Raw genomic sequence first — 10,653 nt, forward strand, 5'->3', positions numbered from 1 at the left:
GCACTGACTGGTCTTCCGAAGGTCCTGAGTTCGGATCCCAGCAACCACATGGTGGCTCACAACCATCTGTAATGAGATCTGACGCCCTCTTCTGGTGCATCTGAGGACAGCTACAGTGTATTACACCAAAGCGAGAGGGACCAGAGCAAGAGGGGCTGGCAGAGGTCCTGAGTTCAATTCCCAGCAGCCACATGATAGCTCATGGCCATCTGTACAGCTACAGTGTACTCATACACATAAAATAAATAAATAAATCTTAAAAAAAAAACTTAAAATAGAACTGAAACTCTTACTAATTCCTTTATATATTTTTTTTCTCACACACAAATTACTACTAATATATCCTCTCACTCAAATACTCTTACTTTTATGTCTGCATTTGGATCCAAAGCTCAAAATAGTATAACTTTGGAAGTATAAAAATGTAAAAAAGATATCCAAAATAACTGACCAGAAAGAGCCAAAATAAAATTTCAAATTACGTTTCTTCATTCCTTCAGTGTTTGCAGAAATGGACTTAGAACTTCTAGAAATATAGGTCTAAGCAATAAGATTTTATTTCTGGTTAGACTTATTCATAATATGTAATTGACCAAACATTTTGGCCAGCAAATTTTTGTGGTAATTCAATTCAAGCTAATGTGCCATGATTTATCATCTCTGTATATTCATTTATCTTTTCATGAAATTTGGAGAGAAATTTCAAATGTCTTCTCCTTCACAAATTCTTAGATAATAGGTGAATTTACACACAGTATTATTTATGGCCAGGGAGAATCAAATGCATGTGATTTCTATGTGTTCTTCAAATCTCTGCCATTTTTTTCTCTTTAAATAAAGATGTCTTTTTATTGAACTTGTTTTTGGCCTTTCAGAAACATAGCTACTCACTGCTAATTCCTAGAAAGTGCTATTCCATTTTTTTCCAGAATTGCTGAAAGCCTCAGATAATTTTCATTTATATGACTGTTTTGCATCTTTGCTGGTTCTGTCTAAGTATTCTCAAATGATGACCATGGATTTGAAGGAAAGAAAGGAGTGCTAGATATATGGGAGTGTTTGGAAAAAGGAAAAAGAAGAAATATCATAATCAAAAAATGATCTCAAAAGCTGACCAGGGGGACCTCCATTCTTCCACTACATCTCCACCCAGCTTCATCAGACCTGTGGATCCTGAACCATAGATGTAAGCTTTCCTTTCCCCACCTCTCTTCCTTGTTCACATAGTCCTTTCAGGCAACCCAAGCTGTCTAAGTAGCCTGATACCCCTCTGGAACTCAATTCCCTACACATCTCTCTACACACTTTCATTAGATCTGCAGAGCCCGAACCATACAGGTTAGTATCCCTTAACCCATCCCACTCTCACAAACGGACAAGTCATTTCAGACAAAAACTAAGCAGAGCAGGGAAATAATGACTCTAAGAGGCACTATGAATCAAGTGACCCTAATAGATATTTGTACAACACTTCACCCCCACACAAAAGAATATATATTGTCTCAACATATCATGACTCCTTCTCCAAAACTGACCATATAGTAAGTCGCAAAGCAAGCATCAATACATTAAAGAAAATTAAATGATGCCTTGTATCTTATCAGACAAACATGGATTAAAGCTGCACTTTGACAATAACAGAAACATCAGAAAGCTTTTGGAAATTGAATAACTATCTGGTCAATGATTTTTGGGTTAGGGAAACAAAGAAAATGGAAATTAAAGACTTTCTTGAATTCAATGAAGATGAAGCCCAACATACGTAACTTATGGGGCATATTGAAAGTGGTGCTAAGAAAAAAGCTCATAATACTAAGAGCCTCCATAAAGAAATTACAAAGTTCTCATACCAGCAATTAAAAAGTACATGTGAAAGCTCTGGAAGAAGAAGAAAAAGTGGAGGAAGACAAGGAAGAAGAGAAGAAGAAGGAACCTAGGATCAGCTGGAGACAGGATTCTTCTGATGTAGAGCTGACACTGTACAACAGCTCTCCATATCTAAATTCATCCCAGAGGAAACTGTTCTCCCAGGAGGACTGACACACAGGCTTGCAGGAGGGACAAGCTAAAGTCAGAGGCAGCAAGATCAGTTAACATCAGAGATAACCAGATGGCAAGGGGCAAGGGCAAGAACATAAGTAACAAGGCTACTTGGCATCATCAGAAACCAGTTCTCCAAACACAGAGAGCCCTGATTACCCCAACACACCAGAAAAGCAAGAATCTAATTTAAAGTCACATCTCATTATGATGATAGAGGAATTTAAGGACATAAATAACCCCCTTAAAGAAATACAAGAGAATATAGGTAAACAGGTAGAAGAACTTAGAGGATACACACAAATCTCTTAAAGAATTACAGGAAAACACAACCAAACAGGTAAAGGAAATGAACAAAACCATCCAGGATATAAAAGTGGAAAGAGAAACAATAAAGAAATCACAAAGGGAGATATAAAACCTAGGTAAGAGATCAGGAGCCATAGATGCAAGCATCACCAACAGAATACAAGAGATAGAAGAGAGAGTCTCAGGTGAAGATGATACCATAGAAAACATTGACACAACAGTCAAAGAAAATGCAAAATGCAAAAAGCTCCTGACACAAAACATCCAGGACACAATGAGAACACCAAACCTAAGGATAATAGGTATAGAAGAGAACAAAAATTCCTAATTTAAAGGGCTAGTGAATACCTTCAGCAAAATTATGGAAGAAAGCTTCCCTTAGCTAAAGAAAGAGATGCCCATAAACATACAAGAAGCCTACAGAACTCCAAATAGATTGTCCCAGAAAAGAAATTCCCCCTGTCACATAATAATCAAAACACCAAATTCACTAAACAAAGAAAGAATATTAGTAGTAGTAAGGAAAAAACAGTCAAGTAACACATAAGGCAAACCTATCAGAATTACACCAGACTTTTCACCAGAGACTCTGAAAGCTAGAAGATCCTGGGCAGATCTCATACAAACCCTAAGAGGACACAATTGCAAGCCCAGACTATTATACCCAGCAAAACTTTCAATTGCCATAGATGGAGAAACCAAGTATTTCATGACAAAACCAAATTTATATAATATCTTTCCACAAATCAAGCCCTACAAAGGATAATATATAGAAATCAACACAAAGTGGGAAACTACACCCTAGAAAAAGCAGGAAAGTAAACTTCTTTCAACAAATCCAAAAAGAAAATAACCACACAAACATGAAAATAACATCAATAATTATAGGGAGCAACATCACTATTCCTTAATATCTTTTAACATCAATGGAGTCAATTCCCAGTACAAGGAAATAGACTAACAGACTGGATGCGTAAATAGGACACAGCATTTTGCTGCATATAGGGAACATACCTCAGTATCAATGACAAATACTACCTCAGGTTAAAGGGCTGGAAAACAATTTACCAAGCAAATGGTCCCAAGAAGCAAGCCGGAGTAACCATTCTAATATTGGATAAAACCGACTTTCAACCAAAAGTCATCAAAAAGGATAAGGAAAGACACTTCATACTCATAAAAGGAAAAGACTACCAAGAAGAACTCTCAATTACAAACATCTATGCTACAAAATCAAGGGCGCCCATATTCATAAAAGAAACTTTACTAAAGCAAAATGCACACATTGCAGCTCACACAATAATTGTGCGGGACTTCAACATCCCACTATCATCAAAGGACAGATCAGTGAAACACAAACCAAGGAAAGACTCAGTGAAACTAACAAAAGTTTTGGATCAAATGGATTTAAAAGATAGCTATAGAACATTTCATCCTAAATCAAAAGAATATAGCTTCTTCTCAGCACTTCATGGTATCTTCTACAAAACTGATCATATAATAGGTCACAAATCAAATGTCAACAGATACAAGAAGACTGAAATAATCCCATGCTACTTATATCACTACAGATTAAGGCTGGTTTTCAATAGTAAGAAAGACAACATAAATCCCACATACACATGGAAGATGAAAAACACTCTACTCAGCAATAACTTGGTCAAGGAAGAAATAAAGAAAATATTTAGACTGTTTAGAATTTAATGAAAATGAAGCTACAACATACCCAAACTTAAGGGTTACATTGAAAGCAATGCTAAGAGGAAAACTCATAGCTCTAAGTGCCTCCAAAAAGAAACTGGAGAGAGCATACACTAGCAGTGGGACGGCACAACTGGAAGCTCTAGAACAAAAAGAAGCAAATGCACCCAGGAAGAGTAGACAGTAGGAAATAATAAAACTCAAGGCTGAAATCAACCAAGTAGAAACAAAAAGAGCTATACAAAGAATCAACAAACCAGGAGCTGGTTCTTTGAGAAAATCAACAAGATAGATAAACCCTTGGCTAGACTAACCAGAGGGTACAGAGACAGTTTCCAAATTAGCAAAAATCAGAAAAGAAATGTGAGATATAACAAAAGAAATTGAGGAAATCCAAAAAAAATTATCAGATCCTACTACAAAAACCAATACTCAACAAACTGTAAAGTCTGGATGAAATGGGCAATTTTCTAGGCAGATACCAGATCTAAAGTTAAATTAGGAACAGATACACCATCTAAACAGTCTCATATACCCTTAAGAAATAGAAGCAGTCATCAAAATTCACCCAACAAAAAAATCCCAGGGCCAGATGGGTTTAGTGCAGAGGTCTATCAGACCTTCAAGGAAGGCCTAATACCAATGCTCATCATAGTATTCCACAAAATAGAAACAGAAGGAACTCTACACAGTTCCTTCTATGAAGCCACAACTGCTCTGATACATGAACCAAACAAAGACCCCACATAAAGGGAACCTCAGACCAAATTCCCTTGTGAATATTGATGTCAAAGTACTCAATATAATTCTCACAAACCTAATCCAAGAACACATGAAAATGAATATCCATCACGATCAAGTAGGTGTTCATTTCTGGGATTCACAGATGGTTAAATATATGGAAATCCATCAACATAACACAGGATATAAACAAACTCAAAGAAAACAATATACGATCCTTTCATTAGATGCTGAGAATGCATTTAACAAAATCCAACACCCCTTCATGATAAAAGTCTTGGAAAGATCAGGAATTCAAGGCCCATACCTAAACAAAGTAAAAGCAATATACAGTAAATCAGTAGCCAACTTCAAACTAAATGGAGAGAAACTTGAAGCAATCTCACTAAAATCAGGGACTAGACAAGGCTGCCCACATCTCCCTACCTACTCAATATCATACTTGAAGTCCTAGCCAGAGCAATTAGACAACAAAAAGAGATCAAAGAGATACAAATTGGAAAGGAAGAAGTCAAATTATCACTATTTGATGGTGATATGATAGTATACTTAAGTGACCTCAAAAATTCCACCAGATAGCTCCTAAACCTGATAAACAAATTTAGCTGGATATAAAATTAACTTAAACAAATATGTGGTCATCCTGTACTCAAAGGATAAGCAGGCTGAGAAAGAAGTTAGAGAAATAACACCCTTTATAATACTTACAAGTAATATAAAATACCTTGGTGTGACTCTAACTAGGCAAGTGAGAGATATGACAAAACTTCAGCTCTTTGAAGAAAGAAAGTAAAGAAGATCCCAGAAGATGGAAAGATCTCCCATGCTCATGAATTGGCAGGATTAATATAGGAAAAATGGCCATCTTGCAGAAAACAATCTATAGATTCAATGTAATCCCCATCAAATTCCAACTTAATTCTTCATAGAGTTAGAAAGAACAATTTGCAAATCTGGAATAACAAAACTTAGGACAACGAAATTAAAATTACCCCATTACTAGAAAAAAAATAAAAATTAAAAAGCATTGAAGCATCCATATTTTGGTCTTCCTACATCTTAGGCTTCATGTGGTCTGTGAATTAAATCTTGGGTATTCTGAAGTTTTGGGCTAATATCCACATATCAGTGAATATATACCATATTTGTTCCTTTGTGACTGAGTTACCTCACTGAGGATGATATTCGCAAGTTCCATCCACTTGCCTGTGAATTTCAAAAAGTCATTGTTTTTAATGGCTGAATGGTACTCCATTGTGTTAATGTACATGTTATTTTTGATGTTATTTTTATGTTTGTGTGGTTATCATGATTTGGGTTTGTTAAAAGATGATTACTTTCTTGCTTTTTCTAGGTTGTAGTCTCCCTCCTTAGGTTTGTATTTTCCATCTATTATGCTTTGTAGGGCTGAATTTGTGGAAAGATAGTGTATGAATTTGGTTTTGTCATGGAATATCTTTGTTTCACTATCTATGTTAATTGAGAGTTTTGCTGGGTATAGTAGTCTGGGCTGTCATTTGTGTTCTCTTAGGGTTTGTATGAGATCTGCCCAGGATCTTCTAGCTTTCATAGTCTCTGGTGAGAAGTCTGCTGTGCTTCTAATAGGTCTGCCTTTATATTTTACTTGACCTTTTCCCCTTACTACTTTTAATATTTTTCTTTGTTTTGTGCATTTGGTGTTTTGATTATTATGTGACAGGAGGAATTTCTTTTCTGGTTCAATCTATTTAGAGTTCTGTAGGCTTCTTGTATGTTTATGGGCATCTCTTTCTTTAGCTTAGGGAATTTTTTTTCCATAATTTTGGTAAAGATATTTTTTGGCCTTTTAACTTGAGAATCTTAGCTCTCTTCCAAGCTATTATCTTTAGGTTTGGTCTTCTTTTTGTGTCTTGGATTTCCTGGATGTTTTGGGTTAGGAGCTTTTTGCATTTTGCATTTTCTTTGACTGTTGTGTCAATGTCTTTGATGGTGTCTTCTTCACCTGAGACTCTCTCTTCTATCTCTTGTATTCTGTTGGTGATGCTTGCATCTATGATTCCTGATCTCTTTCCTAGGTTTTGTATCTCCAGGGTTGTCTCTCTTTGTGATTTCTTTATTGTTTCTATTTCCACTTTTATATCCTGGGTGGTTTTGTTCATTTCCTTTACCTGTTTGGTTGTGTTTCCCTGTAATTCTTTAAGGGATTTGTGTGTATCCTCTATGTTCTTCTACCTGTTTACCTGTGTTCTCTTGTATTTCTTTAAGGGAGTTATTTATGTCCTTAAATTCCTCTATCATCATAATGAGATGTGACTTTAAATTAGATTCTTGCTTTTCTGGTGTGTTGGGGTAATCAGGGCTCTCTGTGTTTGGAGAACTGGTTTCTGATGATGCCAAGTAGCCTTGGTTTCTGTTACTTATGTTCTTGCCCTTGCCCTTTGCCATCTGGTTATCTCTGATGTTAACTGATCTTGCTGCCTCTGACTTTAGCTTGTCCCTCCTGCAAGCCTGTATGTCAGTCCTCCTGGGAGGAATTTGAGTATGTAGATCTGTGGTACAGGGTCAGTTCTTGGGTGCAGTCAGAGACCAGAAGGATTCTGTCCAGAACTGATCCTTGGTTTCTGTGTCCTGATGGTTGTGGGAGGGTCCCTCTTGGGCCAGGAATTTGAAGAGTAATGGTGGTCTTACCTGTGCTTGGAGGTTTGTAGGCATTCCTCAGAGACCAGCTTTTTCCTGCTGTTATTTATGTATTATAGCTCTGTGGCACAGGCTCAGCTTTGGGCGAACATGGATACCAGAAGACTCCTTTCCCAGGCAGCCCCTCAATTTCTCTGTTGTGATGTTTCTGGGTAGATTCCTTTGAGTAGTAGTTGTGGTCCTACCTGAACTCACAGGCCTGTCTGCACTCCTGAGAGGCTTGCTATTTAGTATGGAGCCTTATGCCAGAGGGTCTGCTACAAGTAAAGATGGAAACCGGAAGCAAATTTTCACTTTCCTAACCAGGTTTACTGTTGATATTTTATTTCACTTTTTAAAAGTTATTACAAATATTTTGGTTTTCTAGATTTGTTGGATTCACATTTAATACTAGGACATTTTAATTCCCTAGCTTTATTTCTTCAATATTATTATTGTATGTATTCTCTATGGTTTCTATTGCTGTTGGTAAGTACATTTATTCCACTATGGTAAAATACAAAGAGTTATTCAATTTACTTGTGTTGGTTGAAACATGACTTGTGTCTACTTGCTCTAGTGTACTCCTGAGAAGACTTGTGTTATAACATTTGTATGCACTATAGAAACCTGCTATATCTATGTCATTTATGATATCATTTAACTCTGTCATCTCTCTCTTCAGTTTGTGTGGCTGATCTCTCTGTTGGTGAAAAGAGAGTACTGAAGTCACATGCTATGAATATGTTCTGGCTAGTCTCTTGCTTTGTGCCTAGTAGTATTTACTTTACGAAATCTAATACACTAAAGTTTCATCCATATATGTTTAGGATCAACGTTATCTTGATAGTTTATTTTTTCTTGAACACTGTGAAGTAACAGCTGCCAGCTCTTCTGATTAGATGTGAGTTGAAGAATATTTCCATTATAAAGTATGATAATAGCAATGTATACTTCTCATCTGGTTCCATTCCCTTGGAACATATTCTCTATCTTTGATGGTCACATTCACCTTTTCATTATAAATTTGTGAGCACTAGTCTTCAAAGCTACTGAATGATCTGTATAAATTCCTGCAAATTTATTTACATATTGTATTTGTTTCTTCAGTATCTCTTCATGCAACTATTGACTAACCATTAATCTCTCTCTCTCTCTCTCTCTCTCTCTCTCTCTCTCTCCATTCCAAATACTGTTCCCTCTCTCTGCTTCTTATGGAGATTTTATTCTCCCTTCAAAGTGAAATTCAAGCATCCTTGCTTGGGCATTTCTTCTTGTTTATCTTCTTTGGGTCTATAGCATAGGTTTCCTGTATTTTATGGCCAATATCTATTCATAACTGAATATATCCCATGTACTTTTGGGTCTGGGTTACCTCATTCAGAATATTTTCCAGTTCCCACCATTTGCCTGCCAAATTCATGTCTTTATTTTTAATAGTGAATAGTATTACACTGTATAGATGTACCTGATTTCTTTATTCATTATTCAATTGAGGGATATCTCAGTTGTTTTCAGTTTCTGGCTATTACAAATAAAGCTGCTATGAACATAGTTGAACAAGTGGCCTTGTTTTATGGCAGAGCATCTTTTGAGTATATGCCCTGGAGTGCTATCACAGGGTCTTAAGGTAGAACTATTTGCAGATTTCTGAGAAACCAACAAATAGATTTATAAAGCCATTGTAAAAGTTTTCACTCTCACCAGTAGTGCAGGAGTTTTGTCCTTGTTCTACCTTGCTATACCTCCTCACCAAAATGTGCTATCATCTGAATTTTTTTTTTAGCCATTCAGATTCGTGTAAGATAGAATGTCATAATCTAAAGTAACCCTTTTATAATCCTTTATAGGACTAGCTTGGTGGCCTTAAATATTATTATCATGTATTAATAATGGAAAGAGTGTGTGTGTATTTGTGTGTGTGTATGTGTGTCTGTATGTGTGTGTGTATGTTTTACTTCAATCATGATAGTTTTTTTTTACTAGATTATATAATCTAGGCTGAGATCTATCTATGGTCTCTATGATCTTGTGTTACATTTTTCCTAGAATCTGGCTTTTAATGTTATCATGGAGATATTATTCTGATAGGTTTGCCCTTTTGCATGACATGGTCTTTCTCTCTTATAGCTTTCCATGTCCTATGTTCAGTACATTTAGTGCCTTGACTCTCATATTTCATAGGGAAGTTTTTTTATTCTTGTTGTTCTAGTCCTATTTAGTTTCTATATGTGCCTTAGAACTGAGTTAGTCTGTTTTCTTTCATTTATGAACTTTACTTTTTCTATGATTTCAGTGAAAATATTTTCTATAAATGAAAATATTTTCATTTTAATTGGCTGAATAATCTACATCTTCTACATTAAATTCAATCTCTGATATTCTCCTTTCTACTTGTTCTTCCTATTGGTGAGAATTTCCACTTAGAATTGGCCCAGGCTCTCAGATCAACTATAGACTTATGGGATCTCATAAAATTGGAAAGCTTCTGTAAGGCAAAGGACAGTCATCAGGACAAAATAGCAACCTACAGGTTGGGAAAAATCCTTACCAATCCTACATCTGATAAAGGGATATTATCCAACATATACAAGGAACTCAAGAAGTTAGACCCTAGATAACCAAATAACCCTATTAAAAATGGGGTACAGAGCTTCTGAATATTTTTATTTTTTCTTTATTTATTACAATTTAACACATATATATATACATATATATATATAATAAAATGTGGTCACACATATTTCCCACTTTTCCAATCCAAGCATTCTCATACCTATCCAATATTCTTCCCAGCCAATTTCATGTATTTACTGAACAATGAAATTCTGTTAGTGTATGTGTTTTGGTCTATTTATGTGACCATGAGAAATATACCAATGACTATATCCTCACAAAATAATGACTCCCCCTTCCCCCACTGTTGTTTCTGTTTGTCATGTCACTCGCTGAATTCTTTGCCCACCAGGTCAGAACTCTAAGCACCCCACGGAACAAGGGGTCCCTAAAGCAATCCAGTCCGTGGCACCCCACGTTTATTTACAATCAATATCTCACCTATTCCATCTATATTATAGTTTAACTCATTTGATCTTGTACAGATAAGCCTAGTAGCTGTGAGTTTTTTTTTTTAAAGGGAGCAAAATTTTTATTGCACTTAACCATAACACACAAAATATTCAACAAAAACCACAGCCAAATCCATTG

Source organism: Mastomys coucha, unplaced genomic scaffold, assembly GCF_008632895.1.
Source record: "Mastomys coucha isolate ucsf_1 unplaced genomic scaffold, UCSF_Mcou_1 pScaffold22, whole genome shotgun sequence".
In the NCBI taxonomy this organism is placed as follows: domain Eukaryota; kingdom Metazoa; phylum Chordata; class Mammalia; order Rodentia; family Muridae; genus Mastomys; species Mastomys coucha.